Below are 23392 nucleotides of genomic sequence, written 5' to 3'. Positions count from 1 at the left end.
GCTGGACTCATAAATAAACTGGGGAGTGAAATACCATTCTCTCCTTTTAGACTGTCTTTGTCAATAATCAAATATCCCCTATTAGGTCCCTGAATTACAAAACCCTCCAAATAGACTAAGCTTCTATAGAGAGTGGAGAGAAGTGACTGGATTAGGGTTGCTCGGCTTGTTCAACTGCTTCCAGATAACCCGCAGTGGGGGCCGAACTCTCCTGAAGAAGGCAGTGATGTTGCTGGGCTGGTTTTGTAGCATAATTTGGGCTTTAGCAAGAATTCCTAGACAACAGACAATGGGAAATATTCCATCCAATATCCTGGTAGAAATGAAATAAAAAGGTAGATGGGAAGGTGGATGAAGATAAAAGAAAGACAAGAAAGATAGAGAGAAAGTGAATGAAAATTTGTGAAGGATGAAATGCTATTAGAACACTCTATTTGGTGAACTCTCAAATACATATGGGCTTCCTAGGTGGCGCTAGCAGTAAAGAACCTGCCTGCCAGTGCAAGAGACATAAGAGACATGGGTTCAGTCACTGGGTTGGGAAGATCCCCTGGAGAAGGGCATAGAAACCCACCCCAGTATTATTGCCTTGTGAATTCCACAGGACAGAGGAGCTTGGAAGGCTATACAGTCCATAGGTTCTCAAAGAGTTGGACATGATGCAGACACATAAGATTTCAATCTTATACTCTAAGAGCAAATATCATCTCATTATTGTTGTCGTTCAGTCACTAAGTCATGTCCTACTCTTTGTGACCCCAGATACTGCAGCGCACCAGGACCCTCTGTCCTCTACTATTTCCCAGACTTTGCTCAAATTCATGTCCATTCAGTCATGTCCATGAGATGGTTAGATAGCATTAACCATCTCATCCTCTGCCACCCTCTTCTTCTTTTGCCTTCAATCTTTCCAAGCATCAGAGCCCTTTCCAATGAATTGGTTCTTTGTATCAGATGGACAAATTATTGGAGATTCAGCATCAGTCTTTCCAATGAAAATTGAAGGTTGACTTCCTTTAGGATTGACTGGTTTGATCTCCTTGCAGACAAGAGGACTCTTGGGAGTCCTCTCCAGTCCTACAATTCAAAAGCATCAATTGTTTCATGCTTAGCTTTCTTTGTGATCCAACTCTCACACCATACTTGACTACTGGAAAAATCATAGCTATGACTATACAGAATCTCATATTCTCCTTTTCCTTCCCTTTCCTCTTCTCTTTTTCTGAAATTTTCCTTTGTTCACGAATATTCTTTTGTTGCTACTTATTGAGTGTGATGATTCTACAAGTGAACAAAACTTGGCAACTCTTCAGCTCAGAATTCGAGGGAATTTTCTTCTGTTAGGCAAAGACATCTTTCACATGTACAAGAACACTTTCCAGCAAAACCAATCTCTCCCCTTGTAGCCAGAGTTATTTTTGCCTGTCTTGCTCATGCCTCTATCTATGATGACCCCAGCCTTACAGAACATGACAGAATAGTCTGCCCCAAAACAATCTGTCAGTCTCTCCTTTGGCTCCAGAATGCATGCAAAAAGTCATTATTCTAGGATTTTCACCTTTTCTTTTAAAAGGCAGAAGACCATGAAAAAACCTGTTATCACTCCCTATCTAAGTTATTGATTGCCTGAAACATCTAATTCAATTGTATTACCTGCTTAACTTTCTTTCCTTCAATGCCTATATATTTCCAAACAAGATTGTTGTTGTTCAGTCACTCAGTTGTGTTCCACTCTTTGCAACTCCATGGACTGAAGCACGCCAGGCTTCCTCTCCTTCACCATCTTCTGGAACTTGCTCAAACTCATGTCCATTGAGTCAGTGATGCCATCCAACTATCTTGTTCTTTGTCGTTGGATGATATTTATTAGAGGGGAATTTGGCAATAAGGGGGCAATGCAACAGTAGGAAATACATACTCACCATTAGCTCACACACATCGTCTCCCATTTGTCTCTTATAAAGTTTACTCGAAGCATAATTTAGGACTTTAGATCAACAGAGATGCTGACATTGCAAGGCCCCTCCCGGCTTGACCATGACATATAAACTGAATACTGTAGATTCCAAACAATATTGAGCAGAATCATATGTGTTCTGTAGAATCAGCAAGGGGTAGCTGAAAAGAGAATATTTGGGAAGGATGTAGCTCTAAAAAAATTTCTATTTCCATAAATTGGTTCTCAAGTTGTGGAACAACAGAGAATCACATAAACATGCAAATTACTATATTATATGGTAGAGCAAAGTAAGAATAACAGGTGAAACAAGGTGCTAGAGTGGATTAAAGTACAGCTAGGAGCTATCTGGATGTGAGAACAAGGATTTTTTTTGAGTAACAAACAGTGATGGCTTTATGATGGAGTTTTGAAAGGCTGATGGGATATTGATATGCAAAAATAGGAAGACAACATATCTGTCAACTCATTTAGGATCCTCTTATGAAGTAAATATTTCATACATCCTAGACCAAGGGAACTGAGATCTTAATGCATATAGTATTGTAAGTTACCAGTGAATAATCAAGCTTAACCAAAAGACAATAAATGTTTATTTATTTAACACACATGTAATGTTTCTCATGATTATTCTCCCAGAATGTGCTATATAGTTTACTGTAGGATTAGAATGGAGAAAATCTTGTAAGGATAGTTTATGCATTGTGGAGGATCACTTATGACAATTTGGGAAATTTGTATTTATCTTAAAACACAATAGAAAACCAGGACATTTTAGCGCAAGAGAATAGTATGTCCAGAATTAGAAAAGAGATATCTTTTTTTTTTTTTAATTTAATTTAATTTTATTTTTTATTTATTTTTTTATTATTATTATTATTTTTTTTTCCAGTGGGTTTTGTCATACATTGATATGAATCAGCCATGGATTTACATGTATTCCCAATCCCGATCCCCCCTCCCAGAATTAGAAAAGAGATATCTTAACCTGTATTGAGAAGTTGTGGATGTTGGGGCTTATAGAGAAAAAGAAGCAGTCCAGACGCAGCTTGGAATATTATGACACTAAAAGAAAATCGAAGATGGCTCTGCCAAGCAAAAAGAAGCAAAGAATGTGAAAGATACAGGAAAAGAAATAGACCTTGACCACACAGGTGGAATGAGGTAGACATAAGAGTCAAAAAGGTACCAGAAAACATGGGACTATATGAGTAAGGAAACGACCGAAAAGTCAGAGAAAAGGAAAGAGAGAAATTAAGATTTTGTCCACAAGCATCATTTTCCTGTATTTCATTGACTTTGTACCAGAAAACATTAAAAAAAATGTTATGTTACTTCAGCAAATCACAGAAATAAGTACACTCAAGAGCCTCTGCTAGACTTTATCAAATACCAGAACCAAAGCATCACTACTCAGTGATAACAAGCAGTCAGTCTCTGGTCACTTTCAACACTTAAATAAGTCATATATTGTAAAGTATAGAGGATGAATGGAAATAAAGTGAAAACAATCCATTCCTTTACAGAGACAGCCTGAGCCAAATCCTAAACAAAACATAAGTAATGCTCTCCTTAAACATGTGTCCACTTCCTCTAAAAGTTTCTCATTCCTTTTGCCCAAATCCACCCTTGTTTACTATCCCTGTATTGTTTTACTCTGAGCAGAAGTTCAGCTAATCTAAAAGATGGAGTCATACTACTAAAAGATGGAGTCTAAGCTCTGGTAGCATAATAGAGGAGTGTTTCAGCCCACAGACCTTCATTAATGACAGTGAACTTTTTGTAGCCAGTGGTGTTCAAAATAGAATCCCAGCAACAATACAAATGACACAGCGATGGAAGAGCACCACAGACCAGTTCTAAGCAACAAAAGCTGCTTTTAATGGGAAAATATTGATGACTTCACCACCACCCGCCCCCACTCATAGTTCTACCTTTGTCTGAGAGAAAGATTCCTGGAAAAAGAAGGCTAGGAGCTCAAACTCCTTCCAGGAAGCCAACTGGAGAGCCCAGTCATGGAAATTCAATTTGGGTCTAGGGTCCTTTTTATGAGGATATCGTGACTCCCACCCCTCAAATGGGTGGCTTTGGAAACAGTAGTTACAATTGTGATTTTAAAGAAATACTAAATATAGATATTCTTCTATTTACTGCCTTTAAATTTTATAAATAGGTAATTGTGAGATTTCATATGTAAAACTGCCTTATTCAGAGGGTTATTTTACGCTGGTTAGAAAATAAATGACCCTTAAATAGATTTGGCCAAAACGTTGTCAGCACTTCATCGTAATGGCACTCTGCAAATACTCCAAAGCTGTGTTCTTAATAAAACAAGAAAGGTACCACATTCACATCAATATAATGAGTTGAAAAGTGAAAATTTTTCATCAACCAATTTTACCATTCTTACTATAAAAACCAAAACTGTACTGGATGTGGGGGGCATTTGCTTCGGTTTTATGCTGGTTTATCCTATTGGACTGACAATCACTTGACCATCTGGTTTTACTTTGTGTTGACTATTGTTGTTGCCTATGTTACTTAACGAACTTCCCTGGGGGCTCAGGCAGTAAAAGAATCTGCCTGCAATAAAGGAGACCCTGGTTCAATCCCTGGGTCAGGTAGACCCACTGGAAAAGGGAATGGTTAACCACTCCATTATTCTTGCCTGGAGAATCCCATGGACAGAGCCTGGCAGGCTGTAGTCCATGTGGTCACAGTTGGATGCCCCTGAGCAACTAAACACACATACACACATGCTACGTAGTATATCATAGTCCTTCAAATTTGTGGATTATATGAGGTAACTTTTCAAATTTTTAGTTTAGAGGATAAAGTGGGCTCTCTGTTCCCAGAACTGGAAACTTCCAGCACCAGCAAGTACAGCTTAGATAAGGTAGGATATAAAACAAACAAACAAAAAAAATTGACTCATAGCAAGTTTCTCAAAGGAATGGGTGTGTGTCCAGCTTCCTTTTTATTTGCATTTATAATTAATACTTGAGTAAAGTGCTTTGATAGTATTCATGGAGGAATAAGGTAGGGCAGGGTGGGAAGAAAATAGGTCTTGGATAGGTCAAGGAAAAGGCTCTGGGGCAGGGAGAGTGGGAGGGTTTCACCTTTAGTTGAAAGAATTTGCCTTTGTTTCCAATTCTATGGACTCCTTTAGCCATAACATAGCATAAATAGGAGATTTGAACTTAAATAATAAATTAATTAAAGAAGGCAGGATGGTTCTGTTTCTGCAAATGCCTTGAACAAAGCATGTGTTTCTGTTTAATACTGGATAAGCTCCAATTGATGTCTAGATCCTCGTCAAAATGTTTCCTTTTCTGTGGGACTTTTTTTTTTTTTTCCCCCAGTGGGTCATTCTGAAGCCATGGCTACAGCTCTGGACTTCAAAATTGCTGTCAGCTTCACTGGAAAAGCCATTGTGTCACATCTCCCCCATCCCCATTGGAATGAAATCTTAATTTTTAAAAAATCACATGGAGCTTGAAAATGATCAATCTTGGTACCAAAACAACAGAAGAAACTTGATGAAGAGTTGAAGGAAATTCACCAAAGCAACAGCAAAGACAATAAATACTGAAAATATTGGATATTCTGCATTGTACAAGACTTTGGGTGTCATTTAAAGAAACAATAGCAAAAATAACATTTTTTTGCAAGGTAGTTGTGAATGCCTGATATGAGTGTGCAAAACCACTGCAAAAGAAGTTTGGAAAATAAAGAATGGTATTTTATATTACCTTGTTTATTTTATTCAACTCCATAGGCTTGTAGAAGGTAAAATACATATGCCATGAATTATAAATATGTCAAGACAATAAATGAATAAACCTGAATGATTGTATCTTACATTTTTACTAGAAAATTTAACCCATAATAAAAGACACATACCATAATGCCACAGATTGCAGAGCAACTCTAAAAGTAGAACAAAAGAGAGCCTGTAGATGACAGCTATTTAACTGAAAAAATAAAAGAATTTTGTAAAAGTAAACCAAAATAAAGCCTCTGCTATCACTGTAAAGGGATTTGATTTCTCTCTTTTCAATTTTTAAAACCTATAGACAAACCAATTTTAGTCATCATATGAGTAAAACACCCACTCCTTCTCAGGATTTTCCAAGGAGTGCTGAAATTGAACCATGAAGATATGGTTTTTGGTCCTGTGTCTTCCCCCTTCTGATGCTAGGTTTATAAACTAGTATTTGCTGAGCTTTCCAGGTGAATCAGTGGTAAAGAATCCACCTGCTAAGCAGGAGACGCAAGTTCGATCCCCGGGTTGAGAAGATCCCCTGGAGAAAGAAATGGCAACCTACTGCAGTATTCTTGACTGAAAAATCCCATGGACAATGGAGCCCGGTGGGCTACAGGAATGAAGTTGCAAAAAGTTGGACACAACTTAGTGCCTTGACAGCAGCAGTTTAACAAATCACCCCAAAACTCAGTACCATTAAACAACAATCACTGGTGCACAATTCTATGGGTTATCTCGTGGTTCTATCCCCTCGAGTGGCTTGCTGGGACTGGCTGATATAGGACCACCTTGTCGCATGTCTTAGGCCTTGTCTGGGCCTCTAGGAGGCCAGCCCAGATCTCGTCACCTTCAGGTAGATGGATTTCCAGCAGGAAGTTGGCAAAGTAATGTCTCTGTTTTTTAATATGCTATAATAACTTCAGTACATATGAGTTATAATAAAGGCTAATCCCAGGACAATTAAAAGGCTCAATGTAATCACAAGCTTTTCATTTGTTCATGGGGAAAGGTTGAAGGCAGGAGGAGAAGGGGACGACAGAGAATGAGATGGTTGAATGGCATCATCAACTCAAAGGACATGAATTTGAGCAAACTGTGGAGATGGTGAAAGGCAAGGAAGCCTGGTGTGCTGCAGTCCATGGGGTTGGAAAGAGTTGGACACAACTTAATGACTGAACAACAACAACTAGTTCATTGTTGTCATTTAGTCACTAAGTCCTGTCCTATGGTTTTGGGACCCCATGGACTGTAGCTCACTGGGCTCCTCTGTCCATGAAATTTCCCAAACAAGAATACTGGAGTGGGTTGCCTTTTCCTTCTCCAGGGGATCTTCCCCACCCAGGGTCGAACCCATGTGCCCTGCATTGGCAGGCAAATTCTTTACCACTGAGCACCAGGGAAGCCCACCATTATCTAATAAACTATGCTTAAAATTTTTTTGAATCATTGTAAATTTATAAATGCTAGCAACAGTGAAATTTGGAGAGAAAAAAATTAATTGTATCTAATACAACTTTTGACTTGAATATAGTTCCTGAATTCCTCTTCTTTTAAAATGAGTATTACTACTAATCAAAATTTACTTACAGTCATGTCATAAACGGAGTAGTGGCAAAAAATTAGATGCACAAATTATATTGTCAGAGCAATGGTTATCAGATTTTTTTTTTAAAAAAATCTAATCTCAGTTGATTCTAATCCAAATGTCCAGTTTCATTTTCCATGCCCACCCAACTCTAAGCAATCTATCTATGAGCCATAAGGATCTTCAGCTCCATCCTCAGACCTGGCACGTGACCTCTGACCTGGACATGGCAGTAGAAAGCCCCGCTCAGGCCTTCTTCCCTAGACCAAGAGGATGTTTCTTCTCGGGATCTTTGTTTCCATTTTTCTAGATCTAAATCACTGAAACGCTGGAATTTTCTGCCTACAGAGCCAGACTGCCTCTTCCAAGGCCGTATGAGGAGGCTTGTCTCTGGGATGATGGTAATAGAGGGTTCACTCCTAAGCTCATGTGTCAGCGTGTCTGCCCAGAAATCCACTCATAGTAGGGACACAACTGCAGGAAGCAAGTGAAGATGTGTTAAGTCACAAGCTAGGGCTCCATTGCTGCTTCTGCCTGTCCCTCTAAAAGATAGGAAAGAGCCAATGGAAGTCATTATCTTTCCCAAACCTACAGTGTTCTTTTAGGTTTAAATGTTTTACTTTGTATAAGTTCTTCTACACCTTGGAGTCCCAGCCCCTTCCATTCCTGGAGAGCTCCTCCAGATTTAATTTCACTTCCTTTTTTAAAAATTCTCATGACTTTTCCAGGCAAATCAGCTCTTCTGTCCTTTTTTTTTTTTTTTACTATACTAGGTTTTACTTATATTTATCATAGAAATTAATACAACTGACTAATTATTTATTCATATATTTATCTCCTCATGAAAAATAGGACCAGGAAGACTTAAACTCAAACACTAGACATTCATAAATATTTAATAAATGTGTGTTGAATAAAATGTGCAAAATATATTATTTATTTATAAACATTATCAAGGTCATTGCTCATGCCAAAATTCTTTAGGCTACAACTCAGGATAATGTTAAATTTTTATGAATATAAAGGAATAAAATAGTAAACACAAAATCAGTTCAAATATTTTCCAAATGTGAATAATTTTAAAAATTTCATCTATAAAGACAAATTCTTAAGATAATGCAATCCTTGAAAAAAACTGAAAGTTGTACTTGACATTCAAAGGTAACTTTTGAAAAGCAATTGTGTTTATATTTTTTACTTCTGGCTGCTATTACTATGGGTGACTTATTTTTTCTTATGACTCTGCTGTACACATATTTATTTCCCCTAATTCTATAATATATTGATGATATTTAGCAATAGTTTTAATCTAGGTTCAATGTAATATGGACACTGTGTCCACTTAAACTTGACATTTATCTCTGTGTTGCAGATATTTTATTTAAGTCGGTATTATTTAAGCTATTAGATAAATACAAGTATTGGTTCCTCAAGTGGTTTGTGGAAGTACCCCAATTAAATAAAAGACAGAACAACAACAACACAAAGGTGACTTTTTACTATTGGTCACAACTGGGACTTCCCTAGTAGTTCAGCTGGTAAAGAATATGTCTGTAATGCAGGAGACCCTGGTACAATTCCTAGGTTGGGAAGATATGTTAGACAGGGATAGGCTATCCATTCCAGCTCATTCTTGGGCTTCCCTTGTGGCTCCTGGCTCATGGCTCAGTGGAGAAGGCAATGGCACCCCACTCCAGTACTCTTGCCTGGAAAATCCCATGGATGGAGGAGCCTCGTAGGCTGCAGTCTATGGGGTCGCTAAGAGTCGGACACGACTGAGCAACTTCACTTTCACTTTTCACTTTCATGCATTGGAGAAGGAAATGGCAACCCACTCCAGTGTTCTTGCCTGGAGAATCCCAGGGACGGGGGAGCCTGGTGGGCTGCCATCTATGGGGTTGCACAGAGTCAGACATGACTGAAGTGACTTAGCAGCAGCAGCATGGCTCAGCTGGTAAAGAATCTGCTTGCAATGTGGGAGGCCTGGGTTGGATCCCTGGGTTGGGAAGATCCCCTGGAGAAGGGAACAGCTACCCAGGCCAGTATTCTGGCCTGGAGAATACAGACCATGGGGTCAAAACGAGTCAGAGCTGCCTGAGCGGCTTTCACTTTCATTTTTCACCCCTGGGACAAAGGGCAGAGGGTTTATCAGTAAAATCTGGGGAGTTTTATTCTGCTTTCCAGATCAAATGCCTGTCACATAAATATTACAACTTAGACTCTGTTCCTTTTCTCTCTTTTTGTCAGTAAAATTTCTCAAGTCATCATGTTATTAAGGGCTATGTGGGCATAGATTCTTAGGTCAATTACTATAGCTGAAATAGGAACACAAAAAACATAGAAATGCATATGATCAAAGTCTCTCCTTTTTTATTAAAGGCATATTTTTAAAATTGAGATATTCATTTAATTGACATATAGAATCATACAAGTTTTAGATGTACAACACAATGATTTGGTATTTGTATATATTGCAAATAGGGGCTTCCCTGGTGGCTCAGATGGAAAATAATCACCACAGTAAATCTAGTTAACATCCATCATCACACTTTGCTACGATTTCTTTCTTGTGGTGAGAACTTTTAAGATCTAGTCTCTGCAACTTTCAAGTGTGCAATACACTATTATTTACTATAGTCACCACCACACTCTGTGTTATAATCCCATGATTTATATATACCTGTAAATCTGTACCTTTTAACCCACTTCACCAATGTTGGCTGCCCACCCAAACCCCGCATCTGGAAACCACCAATCTGTTCTCTGTATTTATGTTTTGTTCCTCATGGTTATTGTTTGATTCCACATTTAAGTGTGATCATACAGCATTTGTCTTTCTTGGACTTATCTCATATAGCATAATGCACTCAAGATTCATTCATGTTATTGCAAATAGCAAGATTTCTTTATGGTAAGTCCATAACCAATACATTAAAAGTACCTTCATAATCATAATGTATAAAGTTGGGGTACTTCCACACTCTACACATCCTTATAGTGAATAAATTGTTGATAGTGGTATGTGTGTTAGTTGCTCTATCATGTGCGACTCCTTGTGACTCCATGGCCTTTAGCCCATCAGGCTCCTCCATCCATGGAATTTTCCAGACAAGAATACGGAAGTGGGTTGCTATTTCCTTCTCCAGGGGATCTTCCTGATCCAGAGAATGAACCTGGGTCTCTTGCATTGCAGGCAGATGCTTTACCATCTGAGCTACTAGGCATAATTGACGTAATTTACTCTTTACTCTTCTTCACTGTCAGTTTGATTAACCACAATTTTGCTTCAGTCCTACCTGAGACCCAAGGTCTAGCACAATAGCAAGCATCATTTGCACCTGGCCTGAGAGAAGGGGCATGAAACAGTTGCTGTACTTTGGCAAAGACTATTACTATAACCGACTTAATGGACATGAGTTTGGGTAGACTCCGGGAGTTGGCCTGGCGTGCTGCAGTTCATGGGGTTGCAGAGTCGGACACAGCTGAGTGACTGAGCTGAACTGAACTGATTACTATAATGGTAAAAGTGGAGTGAAGCAAACAAAATGTTCACTAGAGACAGTATATCAGTTTTTAAATCAAAAGAGCAACTCAATGAATAAATTTTATGGACTTTGATGCTTCACAATTGTTTACTATTTCTTGTCTTGGCAATTTCAGTTGTGAAAATATACTTTAAGAAATAAGTAGTATATGCATACAAAAAAAAAAAAAAAAAAAAAAAAAAAAAAAAATCCAAGACGCTTTTCAAAATGGAAAGAAAAAAAAAAAGAAAACATGAGACTTTTGTCAAATTTTAATTGACAAAGCAAAGGATATTGCACTCTCTTTCTCTCTTTAGTTACAAAGTCGTGGTCGATTCTTGCGACTCCATGGACTGTAGCTTTCCAGTGTCCTCTGTCCATGGGATACTCCAGGGAAGAATACTGGAGTGGGTTGCCATTACCTTCTTCAGGGCATCTTCTCGACCCAGGAATTGAATCCAGGTCTCCTGCAATGAAGGCAGGTTTTTTTTTTACCAACTGAGGTATGAGGGAAGCCCATATCACACTAATAAAACTTCATTAAATCATTCAATATTTAAAATGAACTTCTAACTAGCTTATTGAATGGTTTCTTTTTATGTATTTGAAGCCCTATTGTGAAATCTATACATAAAGAAATTCTAATGTAAAACCAAACTATTTAATGTATTCCTCTCAATTGAAAATTTCATTTACCTTTCCAAAATTTAAATCACCTCAGAACATTATATCTCAGGTTATATTTTGCTCACATCAGGAAACACATAATAAAACACTTACAAATACCCATCACCTACAAAGTGGTTGAGCCTTTAAATATAACTCATTCATTTCACATGTTTCATTTCATTTCATTAATAATGTATGATAATATTGTGCAATTTACAATGAATGTCAAATTTCTGGCAGATGAGATAATGGATATTTACTAACTTCATTTTTTACATCACTTACAACCAACTATATAGACATATATAAGTTGTGTCAGAGTGGAAATAGACACTGAAGAAACTCGCAAACAGGGGAAGCCAAAATAAACAAACAAGAGGGAACCACTCTGGAAGTGACAGGTGCAACAGATAAAACCCTGTAGTTAACATTGACTAAGCATTCAACTTATATGCAGAGTACATCATGAGAAATGCTGGGCTAGAAGAAGCACAAGCTGGAATCAAGATTGCCGGCAGAAATATCAATAACTTCAGATATGCAGATGACACCACCCTTATGGCAGAAAGTGAAGAGGAACTAAAAAGCCTCTTGATGAAAGTGAAAGAGGAGAGTGAAAGTTGGCTTAAAGCTCAACATTCAGAAAACCAAGATCATGGTATCTGGTCCCATCACCTTATGGGAAATAGATGGGGAGACAGTGGAAACAGTGTCAGACTTTATTTTTTGGGCTCCAAAATCACTGCAGATGGTGATTGCAACCATGAAATTAAAAGATACTTACTCCTTGGAAGGAGAGTTATGACCAACCTAGATAGCATATTAAAAAGCAGAGACATTACTTTGCCAACAAAGGTCTGTTTAGTCAAGGCTATGGTTTTTCCAGTTGTAATGTATGGATGTGAGAGTTGGACTGTGAAGAAAGCTGAGCGCCAAAGAATTGCTTTTGAACTGTGGTGCTGGAGAAGACTCTTGAGAGTCCCTTGGACTGCAAGGAGATCCAACCAGTTCATCGTAAAGGAGATTAGTCCTGGTTGTTCATTGGAAGGACTGATGCTGAAGCTGAAACTCCAATACTTTGGCCACCTCATGAGAAGAGTTGACTCATTGGAAAAGACCCTGATGCTTGGAGGGATTGGGGGCAGGAGGAGGAGGGGATGACAGAGGATGAGATGGCTGGATGGCATCACCGACTCAATGGACATGAGTTAGAGTAAACTCCAGGAGTTGGAGATGGACAGGGAGGCCTGATGTACTGCGATTCATGGAGTCACAAAGAGTTGGACACGACTGAGTGACTAAACTTTACTGAACTGAATTGAAGCATTGGAAAGGGCCTTAAACCTTGAGCATAAGTATAAGCTGGAACAAGGAACTATCTGAAACTTAAATGACCCCACGCTGCCCACAGCAGCTCCAGAGAAATTCCTAGATATATTTTTACTATTATAATTTTTAAAATTTTTTATTTTTAAGCTCTTTATTACTCCTTTAATTTTCAGTTTTATAACTTACTATTACCTTGCAAAAATATTTCTATTTTTAAAATAAGTTTCATATATACATATTTTTTCATTTTTGTGATTGATTTTGTTTTGTATTTTTAATATTGTATTTTTGAGATTCTACCTTCTACTCTAGATTACTTATCTTTACTTTTTGGTAATATCCTCTTGTACATTTAAGAATCTAATCTTCAGTACCATTTTCACTTAGGGGTGTGATTATTGGCTTGATTGCTCTCTCCCCTTTTGACTATCCCTTTTCTGCCAGGTCACCTCTATTTCCTCCCTCCCCCTTTTTGTCTCTGCTTAACTCTGTGAATCTCTCTGAGTGTTTCAAGTTGTGGAGAACACTTAGGGAACTTATTATTGTATAGACTGGTCTCTCCCCTTTTCACTCCCCCTCCTCTCCTCCTGTTCACCTCTATCTCCTTCCTCCCTCTTCTCTTCTCTATGTAACTCCATCAACCTCTCTGGGTGTTAAAGACTGTGGAGAGCACATAGGAAATTGATACTGGCTAGATTGCTCTCTCCCCTTTTGACTCCCCTCTTCTCCTCCTGCCCATCTCTATCTCCCTCCTCCCTCTTCTCTTCTCTGTGTAACTCTGTGAACCTCTCTGGGTGTCCCTCACTGTGCAGAATCTTTTCACCATTAACCTAGATGTTTTATCATCTGTACTGTATGGATGGAAAAGTCTTGAGGCTATTGTAAGAATAAGACTGAAAGCCAGAGGCAGAAGGCTTAAATCCAGAACTTGAGAACACCAGAAAACTCCTGATTCTAGGGAACATTATTTGAAAAGAGCTCATCCAAAGGCCTCCAAACCTACACTGAAACCAAGCTCCATCCAAAAGCCAACAAGTTCCAGAGCAAGACACACCACGTTAATTCTCCAGCAATGCAGGAACACAACATTGAGCATTAAACTACAGGCTGCCCAAAGTCAAGCCACACCCATAGACATCCCAAAACCTGCTACTGGACACTTCATTGCACTCCAGAGAGAAGAGATCCAGCTCTACCCACCAGAACACAGATGCAAGCTTCCCTAACCAGGAAACCCTGACAAGCCACTAGTCCAACCCCACCCACAGGGAGCAACCTCCACAATAAATTTCCAGTCTACAGAAAGGCCACCCCAAACACAGCAATCTAAACAAAATGAAAAGGCACAGAAATACTTAGCAGGTAAAGGAACATGATAAATGCCCACCAAACCAAACAAAAGAGGAGGAGATAGGAAGTCTACCAGAAAAAGAATTCAGAATAACGATAGTAAAGATGATCCAAAATCCTGAAAACAAACTGGAGTTATAAATAAATAGACTAGAGAAAATGATTGAGAAGATGCAAGAAATGTTTAACAAGGACCTAGAAGAAATAAAAAAAAAAAAGAGTCAATCAATAATGAATAATGCAATAACTGAGATCAAAAGCACTCTGGAAGGAACCAACAGTAGAATGACTGAGGTAGAAGATGGGATGAGTGAGGTGGAAGATAGAATGGTGGAAATAAGTGAAGCAGAGAGAAAAAAAGAAAAAAGAATTAAAAGAAATGAGGACGACCTCAGAGACATCTGGGACAATGTTAAATGTCCCAACATTGGAATCATAGGAGTCCCAGAAGAAATAGACAAAAAGAAAGGATATGAGAAAATACTTGTGGAGATAATAGTTGAAAACTTCCCCCAAATGGGGAAGGAAATGGCCACCCAGGTCCAAGAAACCCAGAGAGTCCCAAACAGATTAGACCCAAGGTGAAACACTCCAAGACACATAGTAATCAAACAAATGAAGATCAAACACAAAGAGCAAATATTAAAAGCAACAAGGGAAAAGCAATAAATAAGATGCAAAGGGATCCCCATAAGTATAACAGCTGATCTTTCAATAGAAACTCTTCAGGCCAGAAAGGAATGGCATGGCATACTTAAAGTGATGAAAGAGGATAACCTACAACCCAGATTACTATACCCAGCCAGGATCTCATTCAAACATGAAGGAGAAATCAAAAGCTTTATAGATAAGCAAAAGCTGATAGAATTCAGCAACACCAAACCAGCTCTTCAACAAATGCTAAAGGGTCTTCTCCAGACAGGAAATATAAACAAGGTTTATAAACTTGAACCCAAAACAACAAAATAAATGGCAACAGGATCATACTTATCAATAATTACCTTAAATGTAAATGGGTTGAATGCTCCAACCAAAAGACAAAGACTGGCTGAATGGATACAAAAACAAGACCCCTATATTTGCTGTCTACAAGAGATCCCCCTCAAAACAAGGGACACATACAGACTGAAAGTGAAGGGCTGGAAAAAGATATTTCATGCAAATGGAGACTAAAAGAAAGAAGGACTAGCAATACTCATATCAGATAAAATAGACTTTGAAATAAAGGCCGTGAAAAGAGACAAAGAAGTACAGTACATATTGATAGAAGGATCAACCCAAGAAGAAGATATAACCATTATAAATAGATATGCACCCAACATAGGAGCACTGCAATATGTAAAGCAAATGCTAACAAGTATGAAAGGGGAAATTAACAGCAATACAATAATAGTGGGAGACTTTAAGACCCCACTCACACCTATGGATAGATCAGCCAAACATAAAATTAGCAAGGACACACAAACTTTAAATTGTATAATGGACCAGCAGACCTAATTGATACCAATAGGATGTTTCACCCCAAAACAATGAATTTCACCATTTTCTCAAGTGCATTCTCCAGGATAGAACACATCCTGGGCCATAAATCTAGTCTTGGTAAATTAAAAAAAATTGAAATAATCTCAAGCATCTTTTCTGATCACATTGCAGTAAGTTTAGATATCAAATACAGGAAAAAATATAAAATACATGGAGGCTAAACAACATGCTTCTGAATACCAACAAATCACAGAAGAAATAAAAAATAAATAAAAATATGCATAGAAACAAATGAAAATGAAAGCACGACAACCCAAAACCTATGGGATTCAGTTAAAGCAGTGCTAAGGTGATGGTTTATAGCAATACAAGGTTACCTCAAGAAACGAGAGAAAAATCAAATAAATGACCTAACTTTATACCTAAAGCTACTAGAAAAAGAAGAAATTAAGAAGCCCAGGTTTAGTAGAAAGAAAGAAATCCTAAAAATTGGGGCAGAAATAACTGCGAAAGAAACAAAGGAGACTATAGCAAAAATCAACAAAAGTAAAAGCTGGTTTCTTTGAGAAGATAAATAAAGTAGAAAAACCATTAGGCAGTCTCATCAGGAAAAAAATGGAGAAGAATCAAATTGACAAAATTAGAAATGAAAATGGAGAAATCACAACAGACAACACAGAAATACAAAGTATCATAAGAGACTACTATCAACTATATAACAATAAAATGGACAACTTGGAAGAAATTGAGGAATTCTTAGAAAAGTATAACCTTACAAAACTGAACTAGGAAGAAACAGAAAATCTTAACAGACCCATCACAGGTGCAGAAATTGAAACTGTAATAAAAAATCTTCCAACAAACAAAAGCCCAGGATCAGATGACTTCACAGGTGAATTCTACCAAAAATTTAGAGAAGAGCTAAACCTATGCTTACAATCTCTTCCAGAAAATTTCAGAGGAAGGTAAACTGCCAAACTCATTCTATGAGGCAACCATCACCCTAATCCCAAAAGCAGACAAAGATGCCACACACAAAAAAGAAAACAACAGGCCAATATCACCGATGAACATAGATTCAAAAACCCTTAACAAAATACTAGTAAACAGAATCCAACAACATATCAAAAAGATCATACAACATGACCAAGTGGGCTTTATCCCAGGGCCACAAGGATTCTTCAATATTCACAAATCTATCAATATGATACACAACATTAACAAATTGAAAGGTAAAAATCATATAATTATCTCAATAGATGCAGAGAAAGCCTTTGACAAAATCCAACATCCATTTTTGATAAAAACCCTGCAGAAAGCAGGCATAGAAGAAACATACCTCAACATAATAAAAGCTATACATGACAAACCCACAGCAAGCATTACCCTCAATGGTGAAAAATTGAAAGCATTTCCCCTAAAGTCAGCAAAAAGACAAGGGTGTCCACTCTTAGTACTACTATTCAAATAGTTTTGTTAGTTTTAGCTACAGCGATCAGAGAAGAAAAAGAAATAAAAGGAATCCAGATTTAAAAAAAAGAAGTAAACTCTCACTGTTTGCAGATGACATGATCCTCTACATAGAAAATCCTAAAGACACCACCTGAAAATTACTAGAGCTAATCAATGAATATAGTAAGTTTACAGGATATAAAGTCAACATGCAGAAATCCCTTGCAATCCCTACACTAACAATGAGAAAACAGAAACAGAAATTAAAGAAACTATTCCATTCACCATTGTGATGAAAAGAATAAAATACTTAGGAATAAATCTACCAAAAAAGATAAAAGACCTGTATATAGAAAAGTATAAAACACTGGTGAAAGAAATCAAAGATGACATAAATAAATAGATAAATATACCATGTTCATGGATTGGAAGAATCAATATAGTGAAAATGCATATACTACGCAAAGCAATCTATAGATTCAGTGCAGTCCCTATCAAGGTATCAACAGTAATTTTCAGAGAACTAGAACAAATAATTTCACAATTTGTATGGAAATACAACAAACCTCAAATAGCCAAAACAATCTTGAGAAAGATGAATGGAAGGAGGAATCAATCTGCCTGACTTCAGGCTCTACTACAAAGCTACAGTCATCAAGACAGTATGGTACTGGCACAAAGATGGAAATATAGATCAATAGAACAAAATGGAAAGTCCAGAGATAAATCCATGCACCTATGGACACATTATCTATGACAAAGGAGGCAAGAATATACAGCGGAGAAAAGACAATCTCTTTAACAAGTAGTGCTGGGAAAACTGGTCAACCACTTGGAAAAGAATGAAAGTAGAACACTTTCTTACACCATAGACAAAAATAAACTCAAAATGGATTAAAGATCTAAAAGTAAGACCAGAAACTATAAAACTCCTAGTGGAAAACAGAGGTAAAACACTCTCTGAAGTAAATCAAGGCAGGATCCTCTATGAGCCACTTCCCAGAAAATGGAAATAAAAGCAAAAATAAATAAATGGGACCCATTTCTATTTATTTTTACCTCACTGTCATTCAATTTATATTTTGTGTATATATTTTAAATGTCATAATTTATTAGAATAGCATTGAATATATAATATTTTTACATTATATATTTTAGGACACTGACAGTGTGTTGAAAAATGGAAAATAATTTGGAGATTAGTTCTTCAGGAAAGAGAAAAGTGTCAAAATTTGTTGCATAAAATGTTACTTAATTTGGGGGAGTTTGCCAACAACTATTTATGAAATCAGTTCAACTGAAGAGAGGCAGAATGTTCAGAATATTCATGTTTGCATGAGTTTGCATAGAGCCTCAGAGATGGAAACATTTTCGAAGTTGGGCAGAAGACAAAGAGATCTGACTTGACAGGGGAAAACTTGAACCTTGACTGCAAGAAAGCACATTTGCTACCCTCAGTGGGTTCTAAGCTGTTGTTGTTGTTTTTTTAATCACCTCTCTTTCTTCACCTTTATTCCCTAAGCCCTGTCTTCTACTTTGCTATTTCTTTTCCCGTAGTGCAGATCACCTGTTAACATACCATGTAATATACTTGCATTCATGTTTATTGCAGATTATTTGTCTTCCCCCAGCTAGAATATAAGTTCCATGAAGACAAGTGTCTGCTTGCTTTGCTTACTGATGTAAACTAAGCATCTATAAAAGTTTCTGAGTCAAGGAGGAATTAAGTCAATGATCAGTTGGTTAAATGACCAATAGCAGAGTGCTGGGCAGGCCTATAGGCTTCAGAATTTTGTGGTTTTGATTGGCTATTGAAAATAAACTGTTCTGCAGTTACTCTACAAGGTTAAGACACTTTTCTGTTTCCTTTATCAGCATAAACATAGACTACATTTGTAGATAAGATTTTAGACCCAACATGCTAGCTAAAATGTACATTGGAAAAAAAAATTATACTAGCTGATTTGTTTTCTTTATCCAAAATATAATTATATTCCTTTTCAAAAACTTTTTCTTACATAGGTGTGTGTACATATATGTTTATATATATAAATAAAATTCCACCTAGTCAAAGTTATGGTTTTTCCAATAGTCATGTGGATGTGAGAGCTGGATTATAAAGAAAGCTGAGCACTGAGGAGTTGATGCTTTTGATCTGTGTGTTGGAGAGATTCTAGAGAGTCCCTTGGACTGCAATGAGATCAAACAAGTCAATCCTAAAAGAAATAAGTCCTGAATATTCAATGGAAGGGCTGATGCTGAAGGTGAAGCTCCATAACTTTGGCAACCTGATGCAAAGAACTTGACTCATTGGAAAAGACCCTGATGCTAGGAAAATATGAAGGCAGGAGGAGAAGAGGGTGGCAGAGGATGACATGCTGGATGGCATCACCAACTTGATGGACATGAGTTTGAGTAAGCTTCTGGAGTTGATTATGGACAGGGAAGTCTGCTGTGCTTCAGTCGAAGAAATCAAAACAGAACTGAATGAACTGAACTGAAGTGAACCTATGTGTAAGTGTTATGTATAAAACATAATGACTATATGATCATTATGCATATGTAACATTAACATATAATGCTATTTTAGTTTCAGGTATAATTATACATATATAATATTGACATATATTGTGATTTTGGTTTCAGGCGTACAACACAATTATTTGATATGTGTATATATTGCAATATATACATCCTTGTGGCTCAGATGGTAAAGAGTACAGTTGCAATGCAGGAGGCCCTGGTTCAATCCCTGGGTCAGCAAGATCCCCTGGAGAAGGAAATGGCAACCCATTCCAGTATTCTTGCCTGGAGAATTTCAAGAACAGAGGAAACTGGCAGGCTACAGTCAAAGGAGTCACGAAGAGTGGGACATGACTGAGTGAGTTTCACTTACACTAATATATTGAAAAATGATCACTGCAATAAGTCTGGTGAACATCCATCACTAGAGATAGCTACAATTTTCTTCTTGTGATGAGAACTTTTAAGATTTCTTAGTAGTGTTAAAATAGGCAATAAATATATTCCCCTTTTGACTTAGTGCAGTTAAATGAGACAAGTGGCTCTGAGTCTTAGAATCAAAGAATCATGTTGAAACAGTTGAGCTGAATAAAACTTCTCAGTGCCAATTCATATAGAGCTTATCCGATTGGGCCCACCTGGCTCCCATCACATATGGTATGGTGTGCAGGCACAGATCGATATTTAAGGTTTGTGCTATCTTTTCAACTTTTCCATGCATTTCTTTCTCAATATCTTTCATTGCCTCATCTGTCTCCTGTCTTCACTATCCAAATAGGTTGTAATTAGAACACAAGACGTTTAAATAGCTAGAGTCGCAATTGCATCCCAGTGGGCATTTTGGAAAGAGGCTGGGAAGGAGTCCTTCCAGTATGAGAATTTTACTTTCAGGGGATTAGAAAGCTTTTCAGTTTGAAGAGTCCATCAATATGAATATTATCTCAGGAGTGAACACTTTTTAATTATTTATTTCATTAGTGATTAGCTGACCATCTTCTAAGAGGAAGGGAATGAAGGGATAGTAAACAAGGGAGGATTCAGGCAAAAGGAATGAGAAATTCTTGGAGGAAGTGGACACATTATTAGGGAGAGCATAACCTCTATTTTGTTTACATTTAAGGTTTTGTTTAGGCTGGCTCTGTAAAGGTATGGGTTGTTTTCATTTTAATTCCATTCATACTCTATGCTTTACAGTGTCTGTCTTATTTAAGTGTTGAAAGTGATTAGTGACTTACTGCTTGTTACCACTGGGTAGTTGTGCTTTGGTACAGGTATTTGATAGGGTCTAGCAGAAGCTCTTAAAGTACTTATTTCTATGATTTGCTGCAGAAACTTAACTTTTTTTTTTTTTTTTTTTGATGATTTCTGGTACTAAGTCAAAGAAATACAGGAAAATAGAGCTCAGATGCTTTTGGATAAAACCTTAATTCATCTCCTCCCTTCTCTCTGACTTTTCAGTCGTCTATTTACTCAACTAGTCCCATATTCTTGGATGACTTTTTTGACTCTTATGTCTGTCTCATTCCTTGCGTGTGGTCAAGGTCTATTTCATTTCCTGTATCTCTCACATCCTTTGCTTCTTTTCACTTGGCAGAGCCCTTTTTGATTTTTAGTGTCATAATATTCCCAGCTCTTTTGGGTGTGCTTCTTTTTCTCTATCAGCCCCAACAGTCACAACTCCTCAATCCAGGTTAAAGTTTCTCTTTTCTAATTCTGGACATTCTGTTCTCTTGCACTAAAATTTCTTCATTTCCTGTTGCTTTGTAGAATAAACACAAACTCTCCAAATTGGCATAAATGATTCTCCCTAATGCATAAAAAATCCATACAAGTATTTCTTCGTTCTAACACTACAATAATATATACAATGTATCATGGGAGCATAATCATGAGAGATACAGCATGTCTGTTAAAAAATGAACATTTCTTGTGTTTTTGTCAGACTGAATAATTCACTGATACCTTATAATGCTATATGTATTATTATCTCAGTTGCCTTGATTTAGGATGTCAGAGATCCTTACTTCATAAGATGATCCTAAATGAATTGACAGATATACTGTCTTCCTATTTTTGCATATCAATATCCCATCAACCTTTCAAAACTCCATCATAAAGCCATCCCAGTTGCGTCACTCCTGTGACACACTCAGACGGCTCCTAGCTGTACTTTAATCCACTGTAGCACCTTGTTGGCATCACCTCTTATCCTTACTTTACTCAACCATTTTAATATAGTAATTTGTGTGTTTATATCACCCTCTCTTCTCCACCACTAGAGAGACTACTTCTGGAAAATAGATATTTTTTTAAACCTCAGCTTAAATCCTCATTGTATCCAAGTTGTGACTTACTAATCTATAAGGTTAGTGAACTTCAAAGGTTCTTCATTTGTTTGTTTCCATTCGATAGCCACCGCCATTATTCTTGATATAGCAGGGCCATTTCTTCAAATGTAATCTTACATGGAAATCTGTAAAAGAGGGAAAAATTGATGATTTCTGTATGGCAAGGGAGTGATTGTTAAATCCTGTCCAGATATCCCTTCTTTGGCTTTCCCTGACTGACTCTACAGAATATCTATGGCTCTGTTCAATATTGTCTGAAATCTACAGTATTCAGCTTATATGTCACTATCAAGCAAGGACAGCACTCTCAATGTCACCACCTCTGTCATTGATCTAAAATCCTAAATTTATGATTGACATAAATTTTATAAGAGACAAATACATGAAGATGTGTGTGATCTATTGGTGAGTGTATCTTTCCTACAATTGCATTATCCCCCTTATTGCCAAATTTCCCCTCTAATAAATACCATCCTCTCTGCTTGAAATATCTAGACATTGAATGAAAGAAAGTTAAGCAAGTAACACAGTAGAATTAGATGTTTTTGGTAGTAAATGACTTAGAAAGTGCATTCAGTGTTTTTTCATGGACTTGTGCCTTTTGAAAGAAGAAAGTGAAAATAGAAGAAAGCTGACATTTTATATGCATGAAGGAACCAAAAGAGGGATTGATAGATTGGTTTGGGGCAGAGTATTCTGTCATGTTCTGAAAGGTTTGGGTCATCCCAGGTAGAGGCAGGGGCAGGACTCAGGCAAGAATAACCCTGCCTATGAGGGAAGAGGTTGGTTTGCTGGACAGTGTTCCTGTATGTGGATGAAAGTTGTCTTTGCATAACAGAAGAAAAGTTGCCTGGATTCTGCCCTGAAGAGTTGCCAAGCTTTGTTCATCTCTAGAACTGTGGCAATTAGTAGCAACAAAAGAATACTCCTAATATAAAGGGCAATTTCCGGAAAATGAGGAGAGAAGAGAAAATGGAAATAAAAGGGATTATGAGATATTTGCTTTTAGGACATTAAAGAAAAGCATAAATATTTGGGTCTTTAAAAATAAAGTGTTTTAACAGCATTTCATCCTTCACTACCCAAGTCTTTTACTCACTTTCCCTTTGCTGCTTTTCCTTCCTTCTGTCTTTCTCTTCTTCTTTCTTCTTCACCCTCCTTTCCCTTCTACTTTTTTATTTCCCCTTTTTCTGTTTACTAGGAATTACTGCTAAAGCCCTAACATGTTGCAAAACCAGCCCAGCAACATCACTGAATCTTAGGAGAGCCAGTCAAGAGATTGGCCCTCATACCAGGTTGCCTGGAGGCTGTTGAACAAGCTGAGCAACCCTAATCCAGTCACATTGCTCCAGTTTCAGTAGAGACTCAGTCTATTTGGAGGATTTTATAATTTGGGGACCTACTAGG

This window comes from Dama dama, chromosome 7 (genome assembly GCF_033118175.1).
Source record: "Dama dama isolate Ldn47 chromosome 7, ASM3311817v1, whole genome shotgun sequence".
Taxonomy (NCBI): Eukaryota; Metazoa; Chordata; class Mammalia; order Artiodactyla; family Cervidae; genus Dama; species Dama dama.
The sequence above is the reverse complement of the archived record's forward strand: the minus strand, read 5'-3'. Positions refer to the sequence as shown.